Source organism: Pundamilia nyererei, unplaced genomic scaffold (genome assembly GCF_000239375.1).
Source record: "Pundamilia nyererei isolate P.nyererei 1_Seehausen unplaced genomic scaffold, PunNye1.0 scaffold00037, whole genome shotgun sequence".
NCBI lineage: Eukaryota > Metazoa > Chordata > Actinopteri > Cichliformes > Cichlidae > Pundamilia > Pundamilia nyererei.
In genome coordinates, this window is record NW_005187438.1 from 1,858,027 (window position 1) to 1,878,625 (window position 20,599).

At 38.6% G+C, this 20,599-nt stretch overlaps 1 protein-coding gene across 1 annotated transcript in view; it reads left to right on the forward strand.

The window, feature by feature from the left end:
- Positions 1 to 9,386: 9,386 nt before the first annotated feature.
- The window catches only part of LOC102199819 (cadherin-18), a 94,630-nt gene continuing 83,417 nt past the window's right edge, over positions 9,387 to 20,599 (forward strand). The window contains exon 1 of the mRNA XM_005730419.2: positions 9,387 to 9,616. The gene's annotated coding sequence lies outside the window, so the exon portion shown is untranslated. The remainder of the gene's footprint in view (positions 9,617 to 20,599) is intronic.

Here is a 20,599-nt window from a genome sequence, read left to right on the forward strand (position 1 = left end):
AGCTTCAGTATAGCCGGCTGCCTCTGCCATTTGTCTGTGTCCACAACAGTTCCAGTGCACACACCCGCCCAAACCAGCAGCTTGAAATGAGATTCACTCAAGTGCATAATCCCTCAGTTCTGCTTAGCTGTGATTAATTGACCAAATATCTCTTATATATGAAGTGTCCACAGAACCGTTCACAATTAAAATAAAGAAATAAATAAATAAACGGGCTATCTTGTACAACACAACGTCCTCACAAGTTAATCGCTTACAAACTTGTCCAAGGAGCACACTGTAATCTCAGAGTATTGTTAAAAGCTCTTCCCCGTTTAGCCCCCCTGGCAAAATGATTTACTGACATGTCATTAAAAACCCGTCAGGGAAATAGACATCATGCAGAGAAATGGCCCTGCAGATCGATACCCAAGTAACCTCTGAAGCAATGTGTAGCTTGTCATAAGGAAGAAGCATTCGTGTTTACAGTTTCATACTCATAATTTCAAGGAAGTTATTTAGGCCTTCATTATTGAACCATCGTTGAAATCATTCACTTCTTGTCACCTTCATACAGGTTTACTGGCTATTTGCTACTCTTTGATGAAACTTTACATTTTACCATATTGTGAACTTCATACACTTTTTTTAAACTTGAACCTGGTGTATTTTATGTCATAATAAACATTTGATCCCTTAAACACATGCAGTCTTAAATAGAATCAGGAAGTTGTCACCTAATAGCTTAAAGTGGAGTTTAGAGGGAGAAAATAATTAATCAGCTATAATTTAAGTGCTGGTTACCACAAGCAATTATAACTTTATGGACAGTAACCAGTGACTGGAGTTTCTGAGAAACCAGAATGTATGGATTGCTTTATATCAGTCTGCCAGAATAACATGTCCTCATCTCACTTATTCCACCAAAGATTTTACAATACTTTCAAGTGAACTGGAATCCTGGCCTCCTTAATGACTGAAGAGTAGAGAAGTAGTAATTCTGTCACACTATTCATAGCGATGCAACATTCGACCATTCATGGAAACGATCAACAATACTGACAAAGTGCTGCAGACCATATAAATGTTAACTATAAGTACTGGTTGCATGTCCGTAGCCTCCTAAATTCAGTATAAACTGGATATAAACTCCCTTATTCCAGATTGTGAGGTATAGTCAATGATCAAAATGCAATAAGAGACAATTTTTGCATTGTCAGCTTTTTGTATGATCATGAATTCATTTTTTACTTTGGGTTTAGCTTCAATCTGGATCAGTATTAATGGACAGAATACTACCTCATTCTGAAACAAATCATAAAAAGGAGCAGGAAAGGAGTTACACTCATAAGGAATTATAGTCTCCAGCAGGAAAATACACAAAACATTTATTGTTTTTCACAGTAAGAGCACATTAGGGGTGAACTAAGCTATTGTAGTTTCAAAACAGCAGATATCAGCTGTCACATTGTTACAGATTCTAGTGTAAGTGCATTAACCATTCTCTTTTCCTAAGTGTTTATCAATTCTCCTTTGCAACTTTCCTCGACATCATGATGGTTTCCACCAAGGTCTAGGAAAATCAATTAGGAAAAGGAGATAGGAGGCAGTATTTCTGGGTATTTCACCTTACCCAAACATTCAAAGTAAAACAAGGAGTAACCCCAACTGACACAGAGACATGGCATTTAACACTAAAGATGACGACAAAGACTGGGGAAAACATGAGGCAGGAAAACTAGAGGCACAAGGAAAGTAACCAAACTTAAAGTCAAACCAAAACATAAGACTAACAATACAAAATCTCAGGAGCATTATTTTGTGTTTGCCAGACACATGAGTTGAAAGTCAGAGGTTTTTGTTTTGTACAGAACAGAGCAGACATCAGTGACAAAAGTGACACAGTAATTAAGTAAAAGGAGGAGATTGGATGGAGGTGGGTTGCAAAGAGGTTTGCATATGTGCAGCAACTAAAAAGTGACCAATGCAACTTAAATATCTCACACTATTTGGAATTTGCCAATTGGACACAAGGAATTGTGGCTTGGCACTCAGACTAGCTGATGTCAACAACGTGGTTTGCCTGATATAACATTACAAACGATTCTCTTCTAAACCTAATCCAGAAAAATCAGCTATAACGTCTACAAGTGATGCATATATTACACGGCAGAGTCAACAAAGGCTTTTAAAATTAGTTGTGTATTAATATTTAATCTGTAGGAGACATCCCTGACTACCTGTACTGATATTGCTGCAAAGCATTGCCAGTGGTTATAAATACAATTCTTAAACTTAAAATAATTGGGATGATATTTTGCAACTAACTAAAACCAGAAAGCTGCATGCTCTAATTTTTTTTAGAAACACAAACAGCAATAATTTAGGACGACATATGAAGGACCAAAAGTAACACCAGGATTATGATTTAAACCAGCTACTTGTACTGCACAAATGCCTGTGAAAGTGTAAAATACAGCCTGAACATCTGGCAGTAATGGAAAAGTCAGATCCTTATGAAGTGTGAGAGGGTTTTTTTGGGGGTTTTTTTTGTTTTAAGTGCTAAGACTAAAAACACCTGCCTGCCGTTTCAAGGAGAGTCATTACTTTGTTTAATATACTGAGCACATCCTTTTTAGAATGTTTTTGAAGCTGTATGCCAACTCTGGATCCAGACCAGAAACACAGTTGTCTTGGCAGGAAGAACTAGGCTTGGATGATAGATGAAGCTGGAGGCAGTGTGCTGAGGAACCGATGCCTTCGAGACCCCTGTCTCTCCATGTCCACTTCCTTCTGTCTCTCATCTTGCTGTTCTCCTCCTCGTCTCTGACGCCTAATCTGTCTCCTCAGCAAGCACACTCTGGTTTACAGAACCCCGTGATGCATCAGCCTCCATTCTCTTCATGTCTCCTCTGTGGCCTAATTGATGGCAGAACACTAACAAGTTGCCCTCCCTCAATCTCTCCAACGTATCCTGCTCTTGAAGGGCCTCTCTCTCCCCCACTCCTGTACTCATCCTCCACCCCCACTCTCCCATTTCACCGCTGTGTTCATTATTCATTAAGTTTCCCTTTGGATCCAGAGAGAGCAATAGCATAGCTGGATTCATAGGCGAACTCAACAGCTGGCACAAGGGTAGCTGAGTGATGTGAATGTGTGTGTGCAGAAGAGAGCGGTAAAGAGTGGTTGACTGATAGAAAGGAAAGAGTGAAAGTCAAATAATGCAGAGCACCGTGCTGAAAAAGAGTTTCCAAACAGTGTAATTGGCCTCTGAACCCATGAAACACAGTGCAGCCAAGCTGAGAAGTGCTGGTTATAGGAGATGATTGTATTTTGAAACTAAAAAAGGACTGTCGTTAAGCCAAGAGGCGGAATGCACTCATGGACTCGGGATAAAAAGCAGACTTATTTTGTGTGTTGTTTTAGCAGGACAGTTCTTTAGAATATCAGTATAATTTCAAGACATATTGTTTGCCGTTTGCCCTAGTAATCATTAAACAACTGGACTTCCTGGCGTTTCCTACACTGAATAACTGCAATGCCCTTAGAGTTTTTCATCTGTTTGGTTTTTTCTTGTTCGTCTAATGGCTCTTTTTTGCCTTTGTCTCCAGTTCACCCTGTCAGTGTTCATTGTTTTGTTTTTGTTTTAGTCTGAAGTCACCTCATGCTTTATTTTAGTATTCAATTTATTTGGTGTCTCTTTGGTTGGTTTGCTACCTTTGTTTTCTTCCTTTCGCCCTAATCGTTTCCACTTGTGGCTCATTTCCTGTCAGCTCCCCATACAGTGCCAAGTGTTTCTTGTCAGTTGTGTTGCTGCTGTGAACCTGTCTCAGCTTTATTTCCCATGTTCTTGGTCACCTATTGGATTCACTCTTGTTTACATTTTGGATTATTCTTTGTTGGACTGATCTGTTAATTGCTGGGTATTCGCTATGTTTCATTTGTTGCCCCATTGTACCAATGTTACCTCCAACAGGTTTATGAAAGAACACTTTTGTTTCTTGTATTCTGCCTCTGTTAGTTTTTTTTGTTTGCATTTAGATCCTATTTTTCTTCTGAAGTGAAATGCTAAATCAGGACAAAGTTGTAGTACATCATTATTATTAATGATATCATCACTGCACCATCAACTCATCATTAAAAATGATAATAATGAATGGCATATACATAAATCAAAAAATAAAACAAACAAAACAACAAAAACTTGTGTATGGCAATGCATAAAAATACTAGGGAGCTACACAGCTGGCAACAAAGACATATATTAAATAACTAAAGCAAGATGCACAAGAAGAGTGACTCTCAAAATTAAATGGAAAGTCAAGAGACAGAACTCAGGATAGTGGGAAATAGTGAGAAAGCTTGAAAGAAACACCTGCAGTAGAGGATGCCAACAGGATGCACAGCAAGCTAGAAGAATAAAAGAATAATTAAGGACATGGCAGAGTATAATTTTACATGGTTAACTTTAAATCAATTTATACTGCCATTTCATTCACCTATTATTATTATTATTATATTGGAATATTGGAATTCTATGGATTTATGGATTTACTCAGATAATAACAGCTAATTTAATCCATTCTCACTAACAGGCTAAAAGATTGTTTAGTGGTTTACTTTTGTGTACTGGGGATTAGAGAATTAATATTTGACCAGCTGTTGAATATATTAAAAATAAGTTTTGGATATTCTGTGACGCTGTTTGTTCATGCTGTGAGTCTGTGCATTTATTCTTGGGTCAAGTTGTGGCCAGACAAACAACATCTAAAAGCCCCAAGGGACAGACACTGTGACAGCCTGACAGTGACATGAGATGTGCTGACACTTGAGTAGGAAAGTTTTTCTTTATGGATGCACATGTGGCTGAAGATGCAGCTTCAAATTTCATAGAGCATTGTAAAGCAATACAAGGACAGATTCAAAATAAAACAAACCTTTATTCAGTGGCTCAGCACATTACATATGCACAGCAAGGCCAGAACTGACCAATACATTTCTGTTTTTTCACAAAGGAATCTATTCTGTACAGAAAAATTTAAATTCAGTTGGTATGAATACATGGGACAGCTGGACTCAGTTCATGGATCTTAATTTATCATAAATGTTGTTTTTGTTTGATAAGCTACATAAATGACTTATAAGTCAAAGTTAAGTATTAAAAACACACCTACATAATTTAAAATATCAACCAGTGTTGTGTCTACATAAAAACAACTTGGCAAATTACCTGTTTTAAACTGCTTTTAGGGCACTTTATTGCTAGCAGCATGTCACAGAAATCACATAATTTGTTCCCATTTCTTTAGCCGAATCAATGAAAAATGCCAATGATAACACAATTTGATAGGCACTAAAAAGGTGATTTAGAAACAGCTTTTAAGGAGGAACAGAAAGTCATGTCCTTAAGAAATATCTAAAAAAAAAATCCAACAAAGACCTGACACGGGGTCTTAGAAATGCATCCTTTGGCCCTTCAATTGAACCTGTTCACTGAAACCTTGTTAGAAATGGTTTCAGTGGAAGGATGGTTGTCAAGAAGCCATTCTTAGAGAAGGGAAAAGTGAGAAAACAACGAGTTATTACTCAAGAACTGGACTGAAAAAAGTGGTAACTGGTCTTATGAAGTGAAGAGACCAAATGTTGTTAATATATTTGGAGGAGGTTGAAAGATGTACAACAGAACAAGAAGCTGATTGTACTGTAGCTCATTAAACTACTGTATCCTAGCATTTTCCTAGCAAAAGATGGCCCAAGACTTTTGCACAAAGTGTGGAAAACCACACTCCTTATGCCTGGAGTCTATATTTGTAACAATGAGGTTAATGTGTAAAACTTTTGAGTGCTTAAAGACACTGCAGACAACAGTATGCTGGAGCAGAAACTAATGTATATAGTAAACCCAGGAGGGATATATGTTTTCATTTCTTTGAGACATAAAAGATAAGCTAGTAGAAGAAATTTCAAATTTTGAAATCTATACATTTTCGTCTTAGAAAATGCCAGAGAAGCAAATTAAACTTTACAAATCTTCACCATGTTTTACTTGAATACCACTGCTTAGATGTTGACCTCACTCCCTCAAGCCTTCTGAACTCACCGGAGTAATTGCTAGCCATGCTTCGCTTATGGCACTATTGAGATTCCGGAGGATGAAAGTGCTCAACTCCTAGTGGTTCAGAAATCTCAACCAGAGAATCTAACGGATGCTACATGTTTTTAACGAGTGCTCCATTTTAAAGCTAAGTATGTTTGATTGGGTTGAAAGCTTTTGAAATATTATATCACATATAAATGGGTTTTTTTCCCCATCAGAAAATTTTTTATGAGGAAAAAAAAATCAGAAACAGACCCTCCTGCTAGCACTGCACTGGGCAAAGATCAACCTCAGAAGTGTAGCTTTTATCCCTCCAAATTGCAGACCAATTATTTGGTCAGGCATGTTCGTCGTCGTCGTCGTCGTCGTCGTCGTCGTCGTTGTTGTTGTTGTTGTTGTTGTTGCCGCCGCCGCCGCCGCCTACAGAAACAGTTTTGCAATATAAAAAATTATATTATAGTCTTGTGTTGCATGGAAGCTTTACAGTGTATCACTACCAGTTGTTTGGCATTATTAATCTGTTAAGTTTAAATTTAGCACTGAGTTGAATCCCTGTAGAGACTTTGTCATTGTGGGCGACATCGCTGTTTGCATTTATATTTTGGTGCTGGCGTGTCAGCTTTGCACGAGTGTAACTGAGCTGCTTATGTTGGATTTTGAGCTAAGATATCATAAGCTAAAGAAAAGAAACAACTTCAGAGCCAAGTGAGTCAATGCATGTATAGTCAGGGCCATGAAAACAAAACAAAAAATGTCTACATTGATAAAATACAAGGTACTGAATTAGCATAATGTGAAACATAAATACAATTACAGTTTATTCAGTTTTCTTTCACAAAGACATTATCCATATGTCAATCAATATACTGTGTTTACATCTCATATTACTTCCAAGCATACTTGTTACAGTTGCAGCATAGGACACGCCAGAGCAACAGTGTAGATTTAATGCAGCACTATAAATCAAGCATTAATTTAGTGTTACTGGTGCAATCTCACATTTTATTGATATAATAAAGTACTACACATCTATATGCGTAAAAACATCATCCCTCATGCTAAACTGGGACTCAACTTGCATGCCATCACCTGTGTACCTTGTTTGATGAATTCTGGCAAGATATCAACTTAAATCAGCTTCTCTCATGATTCTCCTACTATTTGCGATTCACAGTTATAACACAGCTGATGAAATACTGCTTCTGAAAATTTTAACACCCCCCCCTGAAGATGAGCACTGGCCAGACATTCTCATTTGCTACAGAAATCTTGACAATGGTAGCTATTTGCTGGCTGAACCTTCATAATTTTGTCAGCCATACAAAACACTGGAAATCCCATTTTCACAACAATCACATTCAAAACTCAACATGACAAACAACCAATACATCACAACTAAATTAGCAGTTTGAACTTAAACACACACATTCATGTGAGTCTTTTTGCCGGCCAGTACAATATATGACATTTTATGCCTACTTTTCTGCTTTTTCATTTCTTTATGTTGATGATGAATCATGTCTGGGCTTGAGCAACTGAGTTACACTGAGGTCTGATTTAACTATAAGAATTTCTGTTATGCTGTAATTTATGACTGAACTGTAGCTTGCTGTTTATAATTTTCCCCCTCGAGGGCATCAGCATTTACTTTCTTCTACTGTCCATTTATGTGGTTTAATGCTTTTGTTTACTATTCATTTCAATGCTTTGAGTCAGAATTGCTAACAGCTATGTGCTATGAATTCATAAATCTTAATCACAAACTTTTGATTTAAAAAAAATATATATTTTTTATTTTAACAATTGGAAAACTCAGTGTGGGAAAGGTAAAAGAAAACAAAGACAATTTGGAACTGAATTAGTTTTAAACACTTAAAATGAGAACTTAATATTAAATCTGTTGCTCCTACTGTTCTAAACACCAATTTGATTTAGAGTCTCTTGTGCTTTTAAAATGAAACTCTAGCTTCAAGTGAAAAACAGACTAGAACACATATACACTCACCAACCACTTTATTAGGTATACCTGTTCAGGTGCTCGTTAATGGAAATATCTAATCATATGGTATGGAGTCATGATAACCTGCTGTAATTCAATCCAAACACCAGGATGGGGGAAAAAAGGTGATTTAAGTGAATTTGAATGTGGCATGGTGGTTGATGCCAGATGGGCTGGTCTGAGGATTTTAGAATCTGCAGGTCTACTGGGATTTTCCCCACACAACCATCTCTAGGGTTTACAAAGAATGGTCCAAAAAAGACAAAGTATCCAGTGAGTGACAGTTCTCTAGGAGAAAATGCCTTGCTGATACCAGAGGTCTGAGGAGAAAGACACAGACTGTTTTGAGCTAACAGGAAGGTAACAGTAGCTCAAATAAATGCTTTATCCAACCAGCTTCTGCATTCAGAGATGCTCTTCAACATAACACATTCAACTTGAAACAGATGGTCTACGGCAGCAGAAGACCACACTAAGTGCTACTCCGGTGAGCTAAGCAGAGAAAACTGCACAATTCAACCAGGCTCATTACGACTAGACGACAGAAAAATTGTTAAACACCATCATGTGTGATAAGTTTCAATTTCTGCTGTAACATTCGAACGCTACAGTCAGAATTCGGTGTAAACAACATGAAAGTATGGCTCCATCCTGCCTTGTATCAATGATTCAGGCTACTGCTGGTGGTGGTGTTGCAATGCTGTATATGCCACAAATAACTAAGGCACTTCTGAAGGTAAAAGAAGGGTCCAATCCAGTGGTAGCAAGGTGTAATTAATGAAATGTTCAATGGAAGTAACTTTTTTAGATGATTTGCACATGAACATAATAATAATGATATTTAGAAAACGGTAAAACACCCTCAGTAACTTTTTTAAGCCTTTAAACTTTCAATTTGCCATTTTTTTCCCAGTTTCAAGTACACCCCTTCTCTTGCCATGAAGTAGTGTTCGTTGTGTTCTGTATTCTGCTGGGACGCTCTAGGAAGGTAGGCTGTGTCTGGTGCTCTGTGTGTGTGTGTGTGTGAGTGTGTAAGAAAATGAGAATGGGATAACGTATCGCTTCCTGATCACTATCTTACATAATCACGTGTTAACAGAGAAAGACAGGAGAAGAGGAAGAGAGGGAGATAATGGAGAGAGGTGGGGGAGCGGAGGGGGGAGGGGGGGCGCTGCGAGGCGAGTTTCAGAGCCGTAGATTGATCTGAAAACCGACCAATCCCGCGCCTTCCTCGACTTGAGCCGCCGCAGTAACCGGGCGCGATTGGAGGATTCATTGGCGGAGAGATGCGCACACACGCACCGACACGGCTCTCATCCGGTCGCTCGCACATACGCGCACACGCACACGGGAAGGAAGGGAGAGTGTCGGCTCTCTGCAAGCCGCGCTGTGAAGCTTTGCCCTGGAGAGGATGACAGTGGTAGAGGAAGGGAATTGAAAGAGACGCAGAAAAGCAGAGGATGGGGAAAAAACTCAAACGCGAGCATTCTTTTCGCCCTTAATCAGCTGTCATGTGGGTTCAGGGGGGTGCGCGTGGACAGGTAAGAGAAAAATAAGTTTGTCTGGCTTTTTTCGCTGTCTAACCTATTTTAAGTTGCCATTTGTATGTGTGCGTTTAACTCTCGGTGGCGTGCTTGTGCCTCCGCGTATACGCTGCTGTGCTTCATAGACCTGGTAAATAAATTGCCTGGGGGTCTTGCGCGTGTGAGTACGCGCTTTTAAGCCGAGTTTGACCGTGCGCACGTTTGCGTTTTCACCCCGCATGAAATTGAGCATTAGGCGGAAAGAAACGGACATAAGAAGGTGGGGGGGGGAAAAAGTAAAAGAGTGCGCACACGTCATTTTTTGGGGTTATCAGAAGTGTATTTGGCTCTGAGGCGTTTCGGTCTTTTCTCCCGGGGTGTTGTTTCACACATCGGCTCGGTGGAGTTATGAATGATGGACAGGCTGCTCTAACAGAGTGGGAGTTGGAGGCTATCCGATACCTCTGATGTGTGTGCCGCACCAGTGTAGCCAGACTGAATTTTACGCGCACTGCAGGAAACAAGAGTCCACTCATTGACTGCAGCTTCTCTAAGTAGAGCTTTCTCTCTCCGCACCAGACCCCGTCTCTCTGTAGGGAGACAGAAATAAAGGCGCATTTAGAGTGAATGCCTCAGTTATCTGAATTCTGGGAGATGCTTTGACAGTCGTGTGTGTGTGTGTGTGTGTGTAAAAATGTAAAAATGCCTAAGGCAAGTGTCAGTTGTTTAGCTGTCCCTGTTAATGTTGCGTTGATTGGCTCCTGGTAAGCACAGGGTGGATTGTATAGCTGCCAGTCTTGCGCTGCATCTTTCAGGGATCCTCACCTCTTTGATGTGTTTGCAAATGTTTGAGAAAAAAGATGCCAAGTGTCATGCAATTCAGTGGCATGTTTTGGGCTGCAGTGTCTGGGAAAAGGATGATATTTGCTTCATAGCTGAATACTGAATGGCTTTATTAGAAACCATCTGGTTGCTACTGTTGGAGTTCTGACATTGATGTAGACTGAAATGCAAATCCTGTTTCTTATGAAAAAGGTTCTGTGTACGAATGTTCCTTTTCTTTATTTGGGGCCCTGGGAATACTCACAGTGGATACTATTCCAATTGCCAATTTAGATATAATTAGAGGAAAAACAACTTTATTTTAGTAGTTTAGTATCAGTTAATTTGTCAAACATTTGCCAGATACTTGGCCAAGGGTTTAGTTGATAGGATGGTGAAAGATGACTTAAAATGGCCATAAGAGTATTCCATGGTGCAAAAATCACTAAAGGCCCACATTTGGAAAGCTTTTACCAACACTCACTTCGTACTTCTGCATTATAGGTGGCTCCAATAATTAATCAATCAAACATCATTGATTAGTTTCAGAGCCAGACTGAAGACCAGTAGTTTGGTGACAACAGTGACCTTCTGTATGTAAAAGGCATCACATACTTGCATTCATTTCATGAAGGAAAGGCCCTCTGCAGAACCGTGCTACAAATTGCCAGTCTTATCTTTCTGTGTTTGCCTGGATAAGCCATTATCGCCTATTTTTCGAATATTTGTCAGAAGATGTTACAGGAGCACCACACGATTACTGACCTAAGCTTTGAATTAATTATCACAGCCTTTAAAGTCCAGTTATAATGATAGCAGGAACATAACGCAGCAAGTGTTAACTTTATCATCATTTCTATGCACATTGTTGAAGCAAAACTGAGGCAGCTGACTGGGTTCTAAAGAGGCCTTAAGAGTTGGTGCTTGAATCTGAAATGTACTGGTCATCTGCCCAATTTAATCTGGCAAGTGGAAGAGTCTGGAATAGCATGGCAACATATGCAAAACATAACCCACCAGCTGCACTAGCAAAAATAAAATACCTAAAAAAATAAGAGCTAAAGAGGAGCAGATAGACTGACTTCGCAGTTTTAGGTGATCAGCCTCAGTTTCATGTTCATCTGAGTAAGATGTGTTAAATCTATGATGTTGACATGAACCTGCACACACCTATATTTTTTTTTACCTGGTAACATGGCCCAGATAGTAAGTTTTACAAATTATAATGAACTTCTGTGAAATAATGAGTGAATGATTGGAGTTAAATTCATTTTCTAAAAACGTGCACACACACACACACACACACACACACATGAGCAAATCATGTAATTCCAGCATTTAACAGACCAGATGATCATGTAGGATGCATCTATCCAATAAGATGGAGTGGCACATTAGAGATCATTACCTGCCCGGTAATAATCCAAGGTGAAATGCAGATGTACTAAAGTAGCCTGACTTGACTTCATTAGACACTCTTGGTTGATATGGAAGATTTTTATTTTCTCCAAAGTGTCCAGAGCTAATTGCACCATTCAGTCAAATTTGATTTTAAGCAAGCTGCATTTAAAATCATCTGTAAGTGTTTGAATATCACGCTGTGTATAATGCATATGGTTCATAGTGTGATAAATGCATCAAGGCCAAAGTGAACATGTTAATCACTGAAATCCTTGTTTGATGCGAGTTATGCAAACATTACCATAAAGTCAAGTGTCAACTGAAGTGTGAAAAATTTAGCAATTATCAGTCAATTATCAGTGTGTTTGTAACAGAGCAGGCATCTTAAACACTCAGCATGGCAGCTACAAAATAACAGTTTGTCAAACTAGGTGCAATTTCAGAGAAGGCATTCAAATTATAGGAAAGCTACACTCAGCTACCCCCTGCTAGCCACAAAAAAACTGTGCCAAAGAACTCTGAAAGGCAATGTTTTGATCGTTTCTTTGATAAGTTTGTCTAACTGAACACCAAGGTTCTGTCATATCTCTAGGAGACTAGACAGCAATAAGAACAGTGGATTGTTATTGCTCCAACAGCACATTCAAAAAGGTCATTTAAAAGATGAATCATGCCTCCAAACAATCTCTTCCCAGAGAGCAAAGGTGGTCATACTCGCCCTATGTGTGCTCAATAGCACATAAAACATAAGAACATAATTCAAGGAAGAATAATAGATTCGGAAAAGCAAGTGTTGACGAGTCTTGTCAGCACTGCAATCTTCTTCTAAATCCAGGATGGTGAAATAATCCCCTGCTTGTAATGCAGCAGTGTGACTGTATTGTGTGGCTTGCAGTGTTAAATGATGTATGGGATTTTGTTGTTAAACTTCTGCGACATGACACCTTGATGGGAATGTATTCATACACGCAAAAATGAGTTCTCAAATTGAGAGTTAATCATGCACTAAACACTGTATTTTAAATTCCCGGCAGGGGCAGCAGTCATTAATTTGAAACAAGTAAGAAAAAAAAGAAAGAAATAGCTAATTTGAACAGCTGATGGAGGGAGAAAAAGCAGCCCTAATAAAAATTAAGGAACTGAGAGAATCCAGGGGACACCTTTACCAGGATATAATTGAAAATGATTGTTGCAAATGAGGTGCAGAACAAAGTTAAAAAATAAAATAAAATATAGACATCTTTCAAGCTGAATTGTAACCCATTTTGGTTTCATCACTGCTTTTTTAGTAAAATAGTTCTAAGGTTTGTAGAAAATCATTTAAATGGGGTGAAGTCTGTTGGATTCACTGATATCATACTGTCTGGAGTTCATATTTTATCACATATTCCTGATATTTTGGTATATAATCCATTGTCCTATGGTAGGTGCCTACTGTACACTTGTTAACCAGTTTAGTTAATCAGGATCGGTGCTTACTATCATCCATTGTGAGATAGTTATAAGATAGTCATTAGCATTCCTTAAGAGGCACCTTTTGCTAAAGTTTCTGTGCTCTCCTGTTCACGCTATTAAAGTTGCAATTATGGACAGTTAGTTGATCAGGTCTTGGCCCACACTGCTTAACTGATACATGGCAGTGGCTCAGATCAAATAATCCTGGAGGAGCCTTGGTCTTCCTTTTCTTAGAAGAAAGGCAAAGAAAAATCAGTGATTCAGCAAAACCCAATAACACAAAGCTGGCTCATTAATACCCACCAGTAAGAGCCTGAATCATTTCTTCTACTTTTAACTCGCCATTTCAGGTCAGTTGGCATCTAGCGTTTCCTATATTTTGATTTAGGGTTTCACTGCTTACAGTGGAACTCCGAACAGTCTGCATCACCCTGACATTATTGCACTATGGGTGTCTTCTGTATGGGGGAGAGCAACATTAGAATGATTCATCTCCTACTCTCACTGTCAGTGACGAAAGAGCAGTAAAGCATTTCCTTATAGAGCACTCACCACTATAAATGGAAGTGTGATCATTGGCAAGCCTGTAGGCCATTGCTTTGTGGTTTCTCAGTAACACAAAGTGAATGATAAACCTGTTCCTATTTGGCTAAAGAATGAATCCATAACCAGAGTTTTTCGTTGAACGATTTTGGAGGAATTCTTTTGGCTTCTTTTAAACTTTAGGATCCTTAAAATGACTCGTCCAATCTTAACAGGAGCCCCGTCTTCTCCCCGTCTCCAGCATCTGCTAACTTTCAGCAGACAAAAGCCCCAGCTCACAGCTCTCTAAGCACTGAAAAATGCCTTTTAAGGATTTAGTTGAAACACTGGTCTCTTGTACAGGAGACAGGCTTTGTGTTCTGTCAGAATGAGTATAGTGCCATTAAGGAGAATTACATAAAAACAATGCATCTAAAAATCAGTTTTTGCACAATGCTTTATTTAAATGAAGACAAAAGTGTATGAAGTGAAATATAAATGAATGAAAATGTAGGTGTCCTGTAAAAGAGAGAAAAAAGGAAAGTATATGAGAGCATTTTGTCTGAATATTTGTCCAGTGTTTTATTGGAAGAATGACTTTGCCAGCCATGAAAACAGAGCCATTTGATTGCCAATGTGCTGCATGAATACTTAATGTACTATTAGAGGGGTTGGATTTCCATTTCACATTTGTTAGGGTTTGTTCAGAGACTTTCCTTTTTTTTTCTTCTTTTTATTACATAGCTCTTACGGGTGAACTGTCATTATGTAATCACTGTGCATTTGTGACTGGGATCCTGAAGGCTGCCTCACAGTATTTTATTTTCTTCTTTGCTTGAGTGTGTTGTGGATACGCCTTTTTGGTCACACTCACCATATTCACCTGGTTACATCTTTTATTATACGTAGTCCCAAGTACAAAAATTCTAGAACGTCAGAATGTAAATCTAGAGTAATGTGGCTGATATTTAGCATTATGCTCAAGAACAGTTCAACACTGTTTATGCACATTTATTCATTTCATTATATCCAAAATGAGATTAAACCTCCGGTGAACGAAACACATTCTTTTCATTAACAGGAGACATCTGAAGACATATTGTGTTTTTTAGTGTTAATAGGACTTTAAAGAATACAGTCCATCTACAGTAGTGTGTAAAAGTCTGGAGTCAATCCACATTTCTTCATATGTTTCTACAAGGCACTCAGACTTCCTGGTAATTTTTAAAGTTGTCTTCCGCAATAGATCTTCAGGCTTTCTGAAGGTCGAAAGATTTTTTTAGTTTGTTGAACCACTTAACATCGGCTTATGACTCATTCAAGCACAAACGAGGCTCAAGAAATGGCTCAAGAAATAAACCAGTGTTGTGTCTACACATAGCAAACAGTTTAGCAAAGAACTCATTTTAAGTTGCAACTTTAGGAAAATGTGTTGAAAATGGAAACAAATTATATGGTTTTGTGACAGGCTGCTAGTAACAAAGATAACAGTTTCACAGGAATAAAATTTTCTGCACCAACAAGTGGAATACCTAAAGAGCTATTAGTTGAAAATTTAGCATCTCTCAGCATGGTGTGTGTCACAGTCTGTTCTTAAAAGATTTGAGGAGTGGACAAATGGAGAACCGGTGAACAGAATTTGAAAGTCATCTCCTTAAGAAACAGGAAAAAGAAATCCAGCAAAGACTTGAAATGAGACCTGAGAGATGCATCTGGAACTTCAGTGTATCCATCTGCTGTTTGTGGAAACCTCATCAGAATTGGGTTGATCTGATATCCTCGTGTTGGTGTTGTTCCCAGATCATCATACTAAATGTTGTTCCAGGATCAACATTGCAAGTGACCAATCAGAATGTTGTGACGTCATACTTTTGCGACTTCGGGAAAAACCGGCATAAAACAAAAAACTGTACTTAAGCTGCGAGAAACCGCCTCTGTCCGCCGATCAACGGACCCTGGCCCTAACCGTAACCCTTTAATAAACAGTAAGCAGAATTGATATTGTCCTTGCAACATTGGAATTTCATAAATGCACGAATGGCTTGGCGCACAAAAGAATAATGTCACAAAAATGTGATTGGTCACTTGCAATGTTGAACCTGGAACAACATTTTCATGATGGTCTGGGAACAACACCAACACGAGGATATCAGATCATCCTCAGAATTGGTTGGTAAAATGTTTGTCATACTATACATCCAAACTTGAGGGGCATTGCATCCACAAACTCAGTTGGAAGTAACAACTCAGGGTAAATACCTCAGGGTCCTGTTCATGAGCATACAGGGGAAGAGTAGGCTGAAAGATTGACAGATGGATCTGTGCAGTTTGTAGATAGTAATGTAGATAATGTACTTTTGTTCTGTTGAAAGGAGAGCGATGCCAAGAGGCAAAAACTGATGATTAATCTACATTTCTACCCATGACCCCATCGCCACGAGCTGTGAGTGACCAAAACAAAAAGATTATAGATATCAGCCCCTGTTGACAGACTGATATCATAAAATCGATGTTTTTGTATTACCACTATGCACTTTTGTTCTTTTGTGTATTTTTAACAATGTATAAAACCCTAACCATGACCTAAATCATAGTTCTAACCTTGTTGTTTCATTTACAACCATGAAATTAGAAATGCATCAATATGTCGTGTAAAGAGGAGTATTATTATTAGTAGTACTACTATGTTGACTGCCTTCAGCCTTTAATCAAATAAGATAGCATTTACCAATGTTTAGCTGTTTCGTCACATCAGTTTTACTCTCACTGAGGAAGGGAAAAAAAGAATTTTTTTTTAGTTTTAGGTAATAAAATGAAATGAGTTGGTACAAAAAGTTTAAAATATGTCAAATTTACATTTGAAGTCCTTGAAGTGGTGTGCTCCTTATACCTATGATGGTATGTGTTTGAAGGCTGTATGGACTCGTCCTTTAATCAAGGAAGACGAGCTAAATCATTATAGAGGGGCCCAAAGTACAGCTAATGTTCTTCATCACCAAAAAAAAAAAACACAACACAAGCATACCCTGCAAGGTGAGGTGTGTTTGGCATGCCCAACTGGCATGAGACCTCAGATCAGACCCAAGAAACAGAAAAAAGATGTGTCTTAACTGGCTTGGGGACCCTTTTGTGTCTCTAAGGAAGAGCTAGAGGAGATGGCAGGGGAGACTGAACTCTCAGTGGGTCTGCTCTGACTGCACCCCCCAAGACCTAGACTTGAATAAGAGGTAGAAAATGGAGGGATGGGTTGATGGGTGGAATGCAGACTAATTCAGAAGTCATGTAGTGAGCTGACAGAGTCAAGTCGGTAAGTTGTCTGTGTCACAGAGCGGAGAAACCCTGGTGTGTGGTGCTGATAAAACATTAGTGTGCTCTGAGTCTGTCAGACCTGTTCACCCTTCACGTGCATTTCTGGCATGCGAAAGAGATGTTAATTGGGCCATGTCAATGCTTTATGAGAGTGAGAGGGCAAGATGGGGGATGGATAGGGTATCCATACTGATTCACAGGCCTGAGGAACACGAGAGAAGCATGGGAGTTAGACAACACATGGAATTTTAACACCCCTTGAGTTACTCCTGGTAATTGTTAAAGTTAGAAAATAGTCTAACAAGCTATTGAAACTTCAATTCTACTCCAACATCACCTTTTAGAGGAGTTTAACATTACTGTTCCCACATAGCAAGAATGGTGCCATGCTTGCTCTTTTCCTTATCCTAGTTTAAATTTTAGACTTTGAATTGTATTTATACCCAAGTATTCATACGTAATATTTCTGAAATAACAAAAATATAATTTATCCTGTCACAACACTGACTGTACTGACTCACTGCCATTACTGTTAGTTCTCGAGCCAAGTTGCGTGGCGTGTAATCAGCCTGTAGTTTTAAGACTCATGATTGAACCATCCATTTTGTAACATCTGCCTGCTACCACAGCACAAAGACTGTACGTGTGAGCTTGTAAACTGGCACATGGTTTGACAGTTTGACTTACTCACGCACATTCAATTAATTTCAATGCATGGAGAGACACTTTGTTGCCAAACATGCCAAGAACAAATCTTAAGCTCGATAACCTTGACATCCAGTTGATGTTTGTTTTTTTTGTTTTTTTGCATTGCATTTTATTTGTGGCATTGCACCAAGTACCACCAATTTCTCTGTAACGAGCAAACCAAAAAGGCCAATTTGATATTCTTTTGCAAGAATGCATTAAAAACTAAATCCAGAATCTGGAAAATAAAAAGGTTTGTGAGAAACTGACATTTGCTTTTGGAGCATGAGGCAACATTAGACATTTTCAGATTTGTCGACTGGATTATAAATCACGAGAAATCTAATTTGCAATATTTTTGAGTACACAATAAGATCTGAAGACATCAACACGGGGCCTGGGTAAAGTTGATTGTAGCAGTGATAATCTTGTATTACTCAAATCTCCTAGCACAGAATACACTGAACTCTATACATCCATCCATTTTCTTCCACTCATTCCATGCAATTCAGGGCTAGAGAGTATCCCAGCGGTCATAGGGAAAAAGGTGGGGTACCCCCTGGACAGGTTGCCAGACTATTAAAGACTACAATCAAACCTCCAGCCACTTTAGAGTTGCATAGAGAAGCAGCACAGGCACATGCAAACTCAACATAAAACTGTCCCAGTGGGTATATTTGAACCCAGGATCTTTTTTTGCAATGAGGCAACAGAGCTAACCATCACACCAAGGAGCTAAAGACCATAGTGAGAAATGTATAAAACTCAACAAAAAGGAATGTAGATTGCATCAAGACATGGAAACCTGCATTAAGCCAGGGTGGTGAAAGAAAACGTACCATGTGTCAGGTCTCACTCTAATTACTGAAAAAGTAATTGTTGGAGGAACGATAAACAGAAAACTGAAGGAATCGAAATCTAGGAAACCCCAGTGGTGATTCAGAGAACATAAATCAGATTCTCAAATTCATAATAAATAGGGCTAGATTATGTTAACAATATTACAGTTATTTTAGTTTTTGACAGTCCTGAAAGTTATGTACATATAAAAAAAAAAAAAAAATGAAACCTTTACTGCCCCCGTCTGCCCACAGTCCGCTGTACATATACCTCCTTACACGTTTCTATGACTATTCTCTCTCCTCTCACTGCCTCTGCCGTCTGCATCACCAGTTTATTCTTTATTTGGATGATGAGGTGGCATATTTGTCTGTTGATGCTCCTAACACCCTCCCTGCTAGTCTCTGTGGGCACTTGAAAAGCAGTGCGGCAAGCATCTGCGAAACCCCCAAATCTCTCGCACTTCATCCTCTCGTGAGGCAATCTACCTGGCAGCAAGAAAGCAAGCTTATCTGTGTATGAAATGCTAATGTGAATAGCCTCAGCCCTACTTTGTGGATGAGAGCACAGACACCCTCCTTGTTGTAAAACCCACCTGCTCTCTGTGTTTTAGCATGTGTGAAACAGTGAAGCCTGCCAAACTCCAGTAGCTTCAGCTTGAATTTAGACTCCTCAGACATGAAGAGAACCGAGTGCTGTAGGTGATATGAATATGTTTCCAGTCTGAATTCACCTTGTGCCTTTTTGTCTTGTTCTGTTTGACTTAAATCCCAAAAAGCATGGTGTTCATTCAAGTAGTGCTACAATGAGTAGTCAGTTCAATGACCAGCCAATTGGTGGAAAATTATTCAACAAATTCTCTGAGCAATTAGTCATTTATTAATGCAGTATGGCCAATATTTCTTGAACCACCTCCTAGCTATTAAATGTGATCATCAATGCCTTGTTTGTTTGTTTTGATAAAAAAATAAATTCATCATTTTGAAGATTCATTATAGGATTTATAACATTCATTATTTCCATCTCAAATTCATTTCATCCTTATTTAGTTGACATTGCTATCAAGGAAATATGGATGAAAACAGTGTAGATTTAAAATTCTTCTCAGCCCCCTTTTTCCCTGCATTTGGACTTATAGTGCTGAATTACCACTGAAAACTAATAATGTGTAGGCCTGTCACGATACTAGATACCCAAGAAAATACTCAATACCATTTTTGATGCAATGGCATTATTTTTTTAAATAAAAAATTTATTACAAAACAATGAAAGACAACACTAGTTATCTAACAAAAACAGCCAAAAAGGTAATTTAACTGTAAGGTGTATATGATCAGTTTCCTTTAGGCAGTGCAAAGAAACAAAACAAAAACACAAAGAAGACAGTGTTTTTAGGTTGTTTGAGGCCATATTTTTGTTGTTGATCAAAGACAGAGGTTAAAGTAGGCTGCCACTCTTTCTGTGTAGTTACCAGTAGATTTTTCTCAGCATCAATCTGGGATTTTAAGAAAAACACAACACTTCTTAAGACATTAATAATCGTGCTATGCTTTAAATTAGAACTGTATCTTAATATTACAGATGGGCAATATTGATGTTGTTTGGTGCCCAGCTCCAGTATTACAGTCATATTTTAATTATCCATAGCTTCTTGTCACTACCTTAATGATAAGTTAGCAGAATATGGCTCTCAGACAACTGCCAATAAACACATTGTAATAAATATTAATATTTAAAAGAAACAAGTGTGACGGCCAGGTTCACATACATGATACTTTACAGTTTTACATGTTTTAAACCTCAGCGTTGGTGAGATTTGAGCTTTACTGGCCTCTCAAAATTCCTCTTAAAGTGCTACTCAGTGCCGTGAATGTCAACTACTTCAGCTGCTAGTGAGGGAGGCTGTGAGCCTGTCTGCAGTGGTGCTGTGTGAATTACAACACTACTGCTGGTATTGATACTGTT